The 14,478-nt window shown below is 39.8% G+C and overlaps 1 protein-coding gene and 1 long non-coding RNA gene across 12 annotated transcripts in view; one reads left to right on the plus strand and one right to left on the minus strand.

Moving 5' to 3' along the window:
• SYT1 (synaptotagmin 1) overlaps positions 1-14,478 on the plus strand; it is a 615,410-nt gene that overhangs the window by 405,917 nt on the left and 195,015 nt on the right. The window lies entirely within an intron of this gene.
• The window catches only part of LOC147371304 (uncharacterized), a 213,901-nt gene that overhangs the window by 55,073 nt on the left and 144,350 nt on the right, over positions 1-14,478 (minus strand). For 3 of the 7 annotated variants that reach the window (XR_015163443.1, XR_015163439.1, XR_015163440.1), the window contains one exon: positions 12,392-12,521. The exons of 2 other annotated variants lie outside the window; for them this stretch is intronic. This is a non-coding gene — a long non-coding RNA (uncharacterized LOC147371304). Of the gene's footprint in view, positions 1-3,112; positions 3,652-12,391; positions 12,522-14,478 lie in introns of those variants that run through there. 2 more of the 7 variants (XR_015163442.1, XR_015163437.1) reach the window with 1 other exon arrangement.

The following is a 14,478-nucleotide window of genomic DNA, read 5'->3' on the forward strand; positions in this document are numbered from 1 at the left end:
GAGAGATAGAGGGATTTGCATAACCAAACAACTGGACGGAAAGCCACTCCATATTGAACAACATGAGTTGTGTGTGCCAACACAGAGCTTATGGTTAACAGTTTAGTGTGATTGAGTTGCAGGACATATTGAAATGATTTTGATGAAATCATATGACTTCATTTTGGAGAATATTTAATGCTTGGCTAAGCAGGTCATACTTTATTCTGCCAACCCTAAGCCTTTAGGTCATTATAAAGAACAGAGTATGGGTCCAACTGAAACTCTTTTTTCTTTCATGACCATCAGAAGAAATAAAAAACCAAGGAAGTCTATGCTGAGAAAAGGCCTGTGGATTTAGAGCTCTTTGTTGACCTTGGAAAGCCTCGTTTCATTAGAGAGCTGGCATTGGATGGCAGCTTGCAGGGTGTGAGGTGAGGAGTTAAGAAGTGAGAACGTGGAGGGAGAAAGTGAAAGCAATGTGAACTGTCCTCTCCCATGACAAGCCAAACAGGATGATAGCTCACGCACTTAACAGGATGAAGTGGAACTGGATAAATGTTAAGGTAGAGAGCAGAGTGAGACGAAAGTACATAGACTGTCAATAGCACAGGCAAAGTGAGCTCTTTCATGGCTAATTCTGAAGACCATCACATATCCATGCCCCTGGTATTCCCACAAATCCCTATTTTGTGTGTGGGGGGTTGGGGGGCAACAGCAGTAACTTGGGAACCTGGTCCAGTGCACTGAGAGCTTCAGCATTAGAGAGTTTAGAAACTCCTTCCGATACATTCAAATGACTGATTCGCTTTGACTATAAAGTGTTGCTGAGACCACACAGCACCGTGTTTGTGCTAGCTTTCCTACTTCCTGGGTCAGAGTCTCCCTTTCCCTGTTCTTTCCATAGGCCTCGCACTCTGGCACTTGCCAGTTTTTTCCTTATGTTAGAGCTGTTTCTCTTATGCTTCCATGTTAGTCTAAAAAATTTTAGAGGGGAGGTGGAGATGGACATTCTTATATGTATTACTCCTATAGTGAAAAAGTGAAAGTGTGAGTCCAACTCAGTCATGTCCAACTCTTTGCAACTGCATGGACTATAAGGTGCCAAGTTCCTCTGTCCACGGAATTCTCCAGGCAAGAATACTGGAGAGGGTAGCCATCCCCTTCTCCAGGGGTCTTCCTGACCCAGGGATTGAACCTGAGTTTCCTGCATTGCTGGCAGATTTTTTACCATCTGATCAATCAGAGAAGACCATTACTCCTATAAAGTAGATACTAAATACTTACTGAATTAGTTTTGTAGTCTATTTTTCACTGTTATAAATACATGGAAAAAATGGTTTGCAGAGAGAGATTAGTTTCCTACTGCTGCATGAAAGCTTATAACAAACTTAGAAGCTTAAAACAGCACACATTTATTATCCCACAGATTATGTGGGTCAAGAATCCAGGCACAGTTTAACTGAGTCCTCCACTCAGGGTCTCACCAAATTGCAATCTATGTGTCCCCTGAATTCTGGAAGAGGGACTCAGGCCCCTCTTCTGAGCTCCTTCAGATCTTTGGCAGGAATTCAGTTCCTTGCCAGTGGTAGGACCAAGACCCTCAGATCCCAGAGGCATCACTTTCACAAACTGTCTGCATCTTTGAGGCTAGCAGAAGAATCTCTCTCATATCAGGAAGGGCCAATTCTCCCTTAAAAGACTTTCAACTGATGAAGTCAAGCACACCCAGGATAATGTACCCCTTTTGATTAATTCAAAATCAGCTATCTTGGGACATTCATTGCATTGGCAAAGTCCCTTCACCCTTGCATATAAAGTAACCTATCACATCACAGTCTTGCTCACAATGAAGAAGGCATTCTGTAGGATGTGTGCATGTGGGGTATTAAGAGTGGTAGGGGATGTCTTGGAAGCCACCGCAGAATTCTGCCACACTGATATGGAAGGGGAACGAGAGCATGTGAAAGAGAGAGCAAAATAATTTTACTCAATTAAAAAACAATAGGGATTTCCTTTTCTCTAGTATCTATTTCTACTGTGTACACTTTTTTATAACATTAAGAAGATTTGAACTGGAAATTCAAATTCTCATTCTCATCTTGTTCATTTCTTTTTTGGCTGGGGGGTGGGGAACATTCCATTATCACCACTGACATAGTGTGTTTTCATAGGATTAGCAGCAGCAGAGCTGAAGTGTTGAGATGTTTCAGTACACATAGTTTGGTGTCTAAGAAATGTTAAAGAGAGTGAGAAAGCTGAAGCAGTTTTTGCCCTTCCGAACTCTCAGTCTAGCAAATTTTTCAAAGGTTATCTTTTGGCAATGATAATGAGTTCATATCAACCGCTTCCATAATGTCTATGAGATGAAGGGTAGGGAGATTTAGCAATCAAGGTCATTCAACTGCCAAGGAGCAGCTCAGGATGCAAAACTAATCCTGGCATGTAACTTGAACCAAATCCAAATCCATCTAGGTTCTTAACTCTTCCAAGATGCTCTTGCCTCCCAAAACATATTGTACATAGTAAGACCTTATGTTGTATGTAATAAGTAACTTGTGTGTAAGGGTGCTCATGTACACCCTCCTATCACATACATCCTCTTATTGCATCATCCTAGTGCAGATATTAAAGTGATGCACTCAATATGTCAGCAAATTTGGAAAACCCAGCAGTGGCCACAGGACTAGAAAAAGTCAACCTTCATCCCACTTCCCAAGAAGGGAAGTACTAAAGAATATTCAAACTACCAGACAATCGCACTCACTTCCCATGCTAGTAAGGTTATGCATAAAATCCTTCAAGCTAGGCTTCAGCAGTACTTGAGTCAAGAACTTCCAGGTGTAAAGGCTGGGTTTAGAAAGGGCAGAGGCACCAGAGATCAAATTGCTAACATTTGCTGGATCCTAGAGCAAAGGAATTCCAGAAAAATACCTACTTCTGTTTCATTGACTATGCTAAAGCCTTCAACTGTGTGAATCATAACAAACTGTGGAAAACTTTTAAGGAAGTGGGAATACCAGACCATCTTACCTGTCTCCTGAGAAAACTGTATGTGGATTAAGATGCAACAGTTAGAACCTTATATGGAACAACTGACTGGTTTAAAATTGAAAAAGGAATACAACAAGGCTGTATATTGTCACCCTGTTTATTTAACTTATATGCAGAGCATATCATGTGAAATGCCAGGCTGTACGAGTTACAAACTAGAATTAAGATTGCTGGGAGAAATATCAACAACCTCAGATATGCAGATGATACCACTCTAATGGCAGAAAGTAAACAGGAACTAAAGAACCTCTTGTGAGGGTGAAAGAGCTGACTTAAAACTCCACATTCAAAAAATGAAGATCATAGCATCTGGTCCCATCACTTCATGGCATATAGAAGGGGAAAAGTGGAAACAGTAACAGGTTTTATACTCTTGGGCTCCAAAATCACCTACAGCCACAAAATTAAAAGATGCTTGCTTCTTGGAAGAAGAGCTATGACAAACCTAGACAGTGTATTAAAAAGCACAGACATCACTTTGCCAACAAAGGTACAATAGTCAAGGCTACGGTCTTTCCAGTAGTCACGTATGGATGCGAGAGTAGAACCATAAAGAAGGCAGAGTGCTGAAGAATTGAGGCTTTCAAACTGTGTTGCTGGAAAAGGCTTTCGAGAATCCTGTGGACAGCAAGAACAGACCAGTCAATCCTAAAGGAAATCAACCCTGAATATTCATTGGAAGGACTGATGCTAAAGCTGAAGCTCCAATATTTCGGCTACTTGATGGGAAGAGCCAACTTATTGGAAAAGACCCTGATGCTGGGAAAGATTGAGAGCAGAAGGAGAAGAAGGCAACAGAGGAGAGGATAGTTGGATGGCATCGCCCATTCTATGGACATGAACTTGGGCAAACTCTGACAGATGGTGAGGGACAAGGACGCCTGGTGAGCTGCAGTCCATGGAGTCACAAAGAGTTGAACACGACTTGGCAACTGAACAACAGCATACCTCCTCCTCAAATTCATGTGCTAATATCTAATTCCAGTGTGACAGTATGGGGAGGTGGGCCTTTAGGAGGAAATTTAGTCATGAAGGTGGAGCTTTCATGAATGAGATTGTGCTTGCTTAGTTGCTCAGTGATGTCCAACTCTTTCAACCCCATGGACTGCCAGGCTCCTCTGTCCATGGAGATTCTCCAGGCAAGAAAACCAGAGTAGGTTGCCATGCCCTCCTCCAGGAGATCTTCCCAACCAAGGAATCAAACCTAGGTCTCCCACACTGCAGGCAGAGTCTTTACTGATTGAACCTTAAGTGCCCTTATAAAAGAGATCCCAGAGGTCTCCCTTGTTCTTTCTGCCATGTGAGAATACAATGAAAGGATAGCTGTTTGTAAGCCAGGAATTGGGCTCTAACCACACACAGAATCTGCTGGTCCCTTGATCTTGCTTCCAGAACTGTGACAAATTTCTGTGGTTTATAAGTGACCTAGTCTATGATAGCTTTGTTATAGCAACCTGAATGGACTAATACAGGCTATTCGCCACTTTCCCCCTTAACTTGTCCCCCAGATTTGAAGACAATCATTTTCCTACTTCTTCAGTTTTCATGACTTTTTTTTTCTTTAAAGTGTGTTAAATAGAATTTGAAAAACTGCTCAAGTATAGCCACATGCTTTCTCACATTTCAGTATCAAGCACAACATCAGGTAGAGGATTTTTTTCCCCCACACTGATGCAATTATTCTGGTAAAATAAGATAAGAAACGTGTTAAATCCTTCTTGTGTCTCTACTTATTAAAAATATTCTAAAACAAAATCAGTGCAGCAAGAGTGCATTGGAGACCCCTATTCAGGAGCAAGGATTGCTGAAATTGGAGATGCAGGGCAGAAAATCTCATCCCTTTTCCCCATTTCCAAACTCAGCAGCCATGAAGATTTGTCAGCACCAAGCAAGAGGTCTCTGAAGCTAAGCCCATCCCAGAGTGGCATGTGTCATTGCTGCTAATGATCGGCTTTACTTGTAGTATTAATTATCAGAAGTCTACTCTCTACAAGTGCTAATATCCTTACCTCAAGAAGGGAAAGCAAGTTAATGGGGTCAACGAGGAATAGGAGGAAAGGCAACCTTACATACAGATTTAGTCAGCAGGGGAAAGGAAGTGGGGAGGAGAAAATGGAGGTGAGAAGTAAAACTGCACCTAATAAAGCTTAAGAATCTAGTATAGGTTTATGATGTAGAATCATGGCACTATACACTTTTATCACAAAGGAAAAAGAATTAGTTATCCGTTTTACCCAGTTTCATAGTGGACTCTTATCCCACATTCTCAAATGTATTAGAGCAATTGATCAATTCATTATCAACACCATTCACTGCAGTTTGAAGTGCTGCAGTGGAGGCTGCCTTCAAGTACTGAGAATTACCAGTGTTCTCTGCTCTTTCCCAAGCCTAAAATTAAGGTGCGTTTGTTAATGTCTTCATCACTATCATTGGCTTTACATATTGTTGCACCCTTATTAGCTTTATAATTTGCTTGCGTTTGTTCTGTTTGGTAACCTTGATTCTCAGGAACCTTCCACCTGATTTCCTTTACACAGCCCTTTAGCATTTTTTTCCCTCTTCATAGAAATTCTCATTTCCTGTATACTAATGCAGAAAACACATATATTTGATCATAAAACTAAAGGTATCTATAATTACCTTTCCCCACAAGTTTTCAAACATTTCACTTTAATTCTTGTTGGGATTCTAATTTTACTTTTGAAAAGATTTTGTCCTGAACTAAGATTTCTCTCTTTAGTTTCTTTTCTTATATGACAAAATGAAAAGACCACTTTAAAAGTTATTCTAAAACTTAGTCTGTGAAGTAGGTGGCAGTCTTAGCAAGGAAATGAGGTTACTGGAAATTGTTTTTACTGAGATACAGCTGTTGTAACTACATAATCTAGTGTAAGCAATGATTTTTTTTTTTTTTCACCAAAGGAATGACTCTGAAATTGTTACATCTTTGTGTAGAAGCCATGCTTTAAAAAATATCACCTCCTCATTACTTGGAAACTCAACTATAAATAACCTTTCACCTTGCTATGATTTCTCAAGTAGAATATTGTATTTTTGTGCTGAAATTTATAAGCAGAATGCTAAGAAAAATATAGCTGTAAAAAATGATGGTTAAAAAAAGAAAATAATTCTGAAAATGATAATCTTTTGCAATTTTGTTCATTTTTACCAATATTTACACAAAATTTTCTGAGGAATAACTCAGGAGAAAACCTCAAATTAGTCTTTCACTGAAAATGCTACTTTATAGAAGCTATAAAAGAATAAATTCTGAAGGCCAGAAGGCATATTATCGGTCAATCTCAGAAGGTAAGGGTCCTGTTGAGAGTAGTGGGTATGATAAACATTTTATTTTAAGCATGGAAAGTGAAAATGGAATGAAAATCAGAGATGATTAACACTTTAGGCCCAGAGAAGGTTGAGAGAATGGGGGAACAATGATAAAAATTGGAAATTTTGAGTATGTATTTCATAATGGGAAATGGAAATAAGACTATACAATAAGTAGAGCCCAGTTATCAAAGGCCTTTACTGCCAAGTCTCACCAGGGACCACTGAAGTACTCTCAGTAGAGAAGTCACCTGGCCAGAGCGCATGGCATTTCCTCTGGGCTTGTAGTGCAGAATGAACTGGGGAAGGGAGAGCCTGAAGAATGGGAATTAAGAGGTGATCCAAGTATTCCAGGCAGGAGGTAAGAAGCGCCTGACTTGAACGGTAGAAATAGAAATTCAAAGAAGGAAATCTGTGTAAAAGGGATTGTCCAGTTTTCCAATCAGGGCCTTATTTTTGTCTCCATTCTTTGGTTCACAATGGTGGTCATTCCATCATCAGTTCAAAATATGTGAATTCTGCACCTCCTTTATGATACCATCATAACGAGGTCATTCCAATTCTTCTGTACTTTCTCCTATTTATCAAAATTTCTTTTTTTAACCTTTATCTCTGAAGCAATTATGAATTCTATCTTTCATCATCGTCACCTCTGTTGACCTCTTCTCAACTATTGTGAGTTTCTATAAGATTGAGATGACGCTTTAGTTTCTATCACCCTTATCCAGCCCAGTGACTAGAACGTAAGGGTCCAGTATAAGCCTGAGAGTATTTGCTAGAGGTGTTACAAGGATAAAGTGATAGAATGAGCAATATATACTTGCTGGAAAGTCAAAGAATAACCATAAGGGTTTCAAAGGAGATGTTTTTGTGTAATTTAAAATTTTTAAATCCATCTCCAATTCCAGGTGTCATAAAAGATAAGGCAAAGTGAAGTTAATTGAACTTACTGACTATTTTATCACCTGTGAACCTCCAGAGTATAGTTATAGAGAAAATATTAAGACTTCAGGAAAGGTGTTTCAAAGTCAAAAACTAGCAAATCTCTTTGCATGGCCATAAACCAAATGCATTCTACTCTCTACCGTTTACCAGCACTTCTGCTTCACTGTTGTTAAAAAGATATCAAAAGCTGCAAATTAGCAACTCGTGGTGCAACTCAGAGAAAGCAATGGCACCCTACTCCAGCACTCTTGCCTGGAAAATCCCATGGATGGAGGAGCCTGCTGGGCTGCAGTCCATGGGGTCGCTGAGGGTCGGACACAACTGAGCGACTTCACTTTGACTTTTCACTTTCATGCACTGGAGAAGGAAATGGCAACCCACTCCAGTGTTCTTGCCTGGAGAATCCCAGGGACGGGGAGCCTGGTGGGCTGCCGTCTCTGGGGTCGCACAGAGTCGGACACAACTGAAGCAACTTAGCAGCAGCAGCAGTGGTGCAACTTACTCAGTAGAAATGCTTTTCATATAGTTAGCCTATACAGTATTGTTTTTAAACATTTTTAGCATACACAGACCATAATCATATCGCTGAGATATATAGGGTATAAAGAAAAATAGCACAAACAAAATCAATGAGTCACAACTCTTTGCTATGAGAGAAACAATTTATAAGACATTATTAAGGACACAAGGGATATTATGAATAACATCTCACTAGCAAATGGAAAAAATAAGATCATATATTCCCTTCTCACATGGCAGAGTGTTTTACAGCCACCTGCACACTGGGAGTTGGTCACTCAGTATTGAAGGAGTGCCTGGGGTGTGCTCAGTGGCCTTTTGGAATGCACAGCAGTGGCAGTGGGGGAGGGAGCACCATGGATGCTCAGAGCACACAGACACGGATGCTTATACGGCTCACAGCCATGTAAGGAAACAAGACACCGTCAAAGAGTTGGAGGACACTCTCCAGGGCAGGGGATCAAAAACAGCACAGGGAATTATAGTAGCAACCATGCATTTGCACTAGAAGAGCACACAGAAGAAAAGTAGCAAGCACCATCTTGTAGGCTGAAAACACTCCTCAAGAAAGTACATTTTGAGGTGGGATTTCAGTAAATTAAAGTCAATAAAGATCTTATTGGTCAAGCAATTAGAAAAAGGCAGTCAGACTGGTTGAATCAAATTTTCAAAGTTCACTGAGGCCGAAGCAAGCCCACTTGACCCAGTTAGTGATCAAAGAACACGTTAATCCCATCCAGGATGCCCCCTCATGCAGCAAGTGAATCAGCTACCTGGACAGGACAGTGCGCAACTAATGCCACTCAGATTTCTCCATTGATGGACAACAGGATTTTTAACAGGCAGGGGAGTGAGATGAATAAACAGTACAGCATAGACTGATTTAAAAGTATGTTATGGCCAACAAGGACTCAGGAGAAGGAGAAGTTTAGCTGTGCAGTTGATGGAGAACCTCCATTGCACCTGACATTCTTGGAGGGGAAAGCATATATTCTGGGAAAAGAAAAAGTATTTGAAAAAAGAATGTGAAAGCCAGAGACCTCTCTGTCGTCTTGCTTAGAAATCATCATAGCAATTCAGATATGAAATATTAAAGGCAAGGAGAAGCATGGTGTTTCTAAAAGTGAAGCAGTCTGGAGTCTCAAAAATGCCATCGAGGGGAATTTGGCAGAAGATAGGATGTAAATGGGTGGCAAAAAAAGACAGAGAAGGCAGAATTAACCCAAGAATAAAACTAGAAGAATGATGAAATGATGATATAGCCAGAAAAATGCAAAAAAAAAAAAAAAAACAGAAACAAAAAACCGAACAGCAGTTCAGGTGGGATACAGGCAGGCAAGATAGGCTTAATTCTGGAACATTTATAATTTCAGATATTGCTAAACACCACAAACACCTTTGGGTCAGAAGTTGAAGTCAGCTGGAGACCCTCGACAGATAGCAAATCATAGTTGGGAGTTAGGCTTGAAAAGAAGCTAGTTAAGGAGACAGATCAAATATAACACAAAAACTGACTGTATTTAAAAAAATCTGAGAACTTAGCAAGAATGCATGAAATCTAATTCTGTTTTCAGAGGTAGAAGATCCTTGACAGAAAAAACTGACTTCACTTTATGTATATATTTTACATATTGTCCATCTCTCAAGCATGTTTCCTGGGGCTGGGTGACTTTTCACTTTTCCAGGCTTACAGGTTTTGAAGGATGACCACCATGCAACATATCCCTTTTCCTCATGTTTTCCCAAAAGTGATCCATCCAAAGAGTTGGGAGGGTAAATGGTGAGAAGCCAAAGTCTTCTAGAGGAGACAGACCCAGGGGAACATAGGCAACTATAGGGACTTGATCCCTAATCAGATAGGTGGAGAAAGATCAAAGGTCAATTATTTATGCAAACGTCCAGCAAACATTGAGCGCAGTGAAGTGGTGAGTACTTCCAGGGAGGAGGAGGCAATAGCAGGAGCTCAATGAGAGGGATGGATCTTTCCCACTCTTTCGGATGGATCAGCAAGAGATTAGGTTCCTTACCCTGGAAAAATTGGAGTTTAAGACTTTTCATCCCAATGCTGCTGCTACTGCTGCTAAGTCACTTCAGTCGTGTCCGACTCTGTGTGACCCCATGGACGGCAGCTCCCCATCCCTGTTTCATCCCAATAGCAACTTAGAAAAAGAAAACCCCATTATAGGAATTGAACTAGAATGTTAAGTAGAACGTTAAGGTTTTGAAGCCCAGACACTGGAGTGGATCTCCAAATCAGAATAAGACTAATATATAGCTAGAAAGCCTTAAAGCCCCCAAACAATAAACAGGTGGGATTCTGGACCCTCTAATAATAATAATTGTTCCTATTAATTTAGTAATAATATTGCTTTACTCAAATCAGGTAATCCTCATATAATCCTATAATACATGTATTATTATTTCCATTTTAGAAAAACTAACTTGCTCAAAATTATACAGCTAGTATGCAGCCAGGATGATAAAAAAAAAAATCCCTAAGTGTGTGACAAAAAGATACCACTGTCTGGGCAAAAGGAGGATTACAGACAAGAATGAACTTGTCATAACCACAGTCCTCCTAGACGTTCTTCCAGGAAGGAAAAGGCCACCACTGAGTATGTTTGCCTTTCGGGGTGAGTTATCGTCCAGTTTTGATAAAGCACATAGCTGCTGTTCTCACATACCCTTTATCAATTAATAAAATCCCAGTGTATAAACATAGCCCTACTGCTGCCATCAAGGACATCTCTAGAATACTCAAGGTGAAGCTCTCTTACATATATCAACTCCCTTGAGTCATTTAAAAGATTTTAAATTTGAGAGCAATTCTCATGCACAACTGTGATATGTCTCTGGAGATGTTTTTATTCCTGCAGTATAGGTAGTTTCTAATAAAATATTTATAAATAAAATGTACAAGTCAGTGACTTAGGGTACTACAATTTGGGTTATTCCATCATAATAGCCCAGAGCTAGAAGAGTCTTCACACATAAAATGGCTGATTAGCATTATTTTGGTGGAATCCAACTCTAATTTGTATCCACGAGAGTGATTTTTTTGGTTCTGGGAACTAACACACACCCACCTACCATGGCTTCCACATATCTGAGTGCTAAAGTTCAAATGATGCCATCAGAATTTGGTTTCTCTCTTTTCAACTTATAGCATGAATTTCTTCAGTTTTTACTTCCCTCCTAGGACAGCATTTCCCACGTGGCAGCTGCCCAGCAGCTCAGGCTAACATCAGTCAGTGGAGGAAACTCTGCATGAGTGCCTTTTCCATGCTGAACGCTTACTATGTACCAGCATCACTCTGAATGTAGAGATACATCACTGAAGAAGACAGGAGGACCTCTGCCTTTGCGTTTCCTTTTCTAAATCTACTATTTGTCAGAATAGTTCCAGGCCTAACTACTCTAATACCATGTATCCAGGCGTGCCCCAGTCATCATGCCCTGGGGGAGTGGCATCTTCTTGTTCGGACCTACAACTTAGACCCATGCTTAAAGAAGAGGAGACAGGGTAAATAACACTAAGATCACCTTAACAGTGGGAAGGAAGAGTTGGGATACTTTTACCAAACAACAAATTAAGCTTAGGAGGAAAAATTTTCAGTTTAAATTCTAAAATCCAAATTCAGGGAGTTTATATGAAGCAATCTCTCCTGAAAACAAGTAGAACTTGCTCAAATAAGAGAAAATGATATTTTGAGTCCAGTTGAACTTCCAGAATCACCTGGTCTAAATGCCTCCTCATTTAGTCCATGAACACTAAGAGGAAAATAGTCTTCCAAGAGAGTAAATGGCGTATAGACGCACTTCCATGGATATGAGCTATCTGCATTCTTTGTCTAAAGTTTATTTGTATATAGAATTTCAACATCCACCAAGTGAATAGCTCTGGGCTATGGGTCCTTCCTTCTTACCACAGACGTTGGAAATTATGTTCAATTTTGTTTCACCCCAGGTGAGGAAAGCTCAAGTTATTAGTGATTGAGGCCTCAGGCTTAGTAATTTATAAAATTTATTTTGCTCCTCTGTACCATGGAAGAAAAACTGCCTCCACTCCCATGCTTTGGGAAAATTGATTCAAAATTTGTTTGTCCAATATACTGACTTCAGGCAACTGGATAATAACTGATAAAACTTCACTAGGAAATATTTGTTTTTTTCCAACAATAGTGTTGTGGTAGCTATACTTGTTTATTTTTTTCTTAACATGCTAGATAATTGGCAGATAATAGGTGTGTGTGTATTTAAAAAGCAAAGTTATTAGATATTTATGACATGGTAGTTAAGAACATTGAATTTTACACCTGAACTGCCTAAGTTAACATTATATCAACATTAATCTACTAAATGATCTTGAACAAGAAACTTCTCTGAAAGTTTTTCAGAGAATAATAGTACATTCTAAGATTGTTGTACATATTAAAGATATTAACATACATCAAAACTCAGCATAATGGCTGGTTTATACTAATCGCTAACATTCAGAAATTTTAGGCCTCATCCCCCTTTTCACACTCAGGTTGCTTTTTCCTGCACATAACAGGATTCTCACCTTGGCTTGATACAGGGATCGTCAGTACTGTTGGAGCATTTCTGGCCGTCCCTCCTTAGGGGAAGTGACATGACTGCCCTTCCTCACCCTCGTGCAGGGGGAGCTGTGTCCCTGGTTCCGGGAGGTTGGGCTGTGGGTGAAAGTCATGTGTGTCACTTTTGAGCTACAACATTTGATTCAGATGTGTGAACATTCAGAACTCTTCCTTCTAGAACTAAAACCAGCAATTTTGGAGATGTACTTGCTCCATCGACCCAGATCTTTGAGTGACTACAATAAGCAGAAGCCCCTGCTGATACACAAAGACCTCTAACGTGAATGAGAGATAAGCCCTTGTTGTTTTAAGTCCCTGAGGTTTGAACTGTTTGTTACTGCTACGTAATTAAACTTATGCTGACTGATGCAAGCAACTTAAGCAATAAAGCATTTAAATGTCTCAGATAAAATAAAGTCTTTGGGGGCTTCCCTGGTGGCTCAGACAGTAAAGAATCTGCCTGCAATGCAGGAGACATGGGTTCAGTCCCTGGGTCGGGAAGATGGGAATGGCTACCCACTCCAGTATTATTGCCTGGAGAATTCTATGGACAGAGGAGCCTGGAGGGCTACAAGCCATGGAGTTGCAAAGAACTGGACATGACTGAGCAACTTTTTTATTTTATTTTTTTCCTCTTAGGCAGTTCCAGAGCTAGTTTACAGCTGGGAACTCTGAGTTTCCCTTGGCCTTCTCTGCATAATTGAAAGATGGCTATGGCAGCTCCAGACACCATACATACAACAATCCAGTCGGAAGGGGATAGTGGGGAGAAAGGGTCTTTTCCCCTAATGCTATCTCTTCTGTCAGGGAAAACATTTTTCCCAGGAGTCTCCTGCAGATTTCCCTTACATTTCATACAGTAGGTTGACAAAAATGTTTATTTGGGTTTTTCCATAAGATCTTAAGAAAAACTCAAATGAACATTTTGGCTAACCCAGTAGTATTGGGAGTACTGGTTATGTCCAACTCTAGCCCAATTAGTGACCCAAAAAAAAGGAATTACAAAAACTGACTTAATTCAATTGTAAATCATCTCAAAAGCCTGGGGAAGGGGCCTACTGTTCTTCCTTTTTAATTTTTATTAGAATACAGTTTATTTACAATGTTTCATTACTTTCTGCTGTAGAACAAAGTGAATCACTTATACATAAACTCATTTTAAAATTCTTTTCCCATATAAGCCATTACAGAGTATTGAGTAGAGCTCCCTGTGCTATACAGCTCCTTACTGGTTACCTATTTTATATATATTACTATATAGGGCCTACTATTCTTTCGTATACTAATCTCTGCATGATACATAAGCAAAATCAGTGTTGCCTTAGCAGAGTAAGGAAGAAGAAGGGTTGTTTGTCTAAGAAGAAGGGTTGTTTGTCTAAGCAACCAAGAGTATATTTCCCAAGAGCAATGGCCTTCTACAAGACTTCTTGTAAAACTGAAAGAGCACTTTTTAAAATGATGTTCCCCTGTACTTCCTGTCTATGCAATTGTCCCAGGAGAGAACTTCAAGTCTACTGAGAAGACTCTGGGGTATACTGGTAAATCTCCCTACATTTCAGTGGATAATGTGGAATTCTAAATAGGCTTGCTCAGCAACTTTGTTAGGCAGATACCTAACAATCTGGTGGATGCTAAAGTATGTTAATAGCAAGAATGTGCTACAGAAACTAATTATTTAAATGATGATTATCTCAACTTCAAATTTTGAATTACAATATATACCCAGAATACAAAATAAATAGTGACTTTCTTTGCTCTAAAGTGAGAGATGTAGGAAGAGAAGAGCTTACCAGAGAATGATGATCTACTCTCCAACCTCTTATGGCTTTGAAAAAATCCCACAATTTACAGTTTAACAGCATGAATTCCAGTTCAAAGTGAAAAGATGGTGACCTCCATGTCTTTCCATAACACACGAGTATGCAGAATGCCAAGGGAAACAGCAAAATGAATTCCTTCCTGTAGCACACATTTTCCTCCCTATTATTTGCAATTCCAATTTCTGATAGCACAGGTGTATTTAATTGCCTCTGAATGTTGGAATGCCAACCAT

Source organism: Bos grunniens, chromosome 5, assembly GCF_055505025.1.
Source record: "Bos grunniens cultivar Pamir isolate PY7600 chromosome 5, Bosgru_T2T1.0, whole genome shotgun sequence".
Lineage (NCBI taxonomy): Eukaryota > Metazoa > Chordata > Mammalia > Artiodactyla > Bovidae > Bos > Bos grunniens.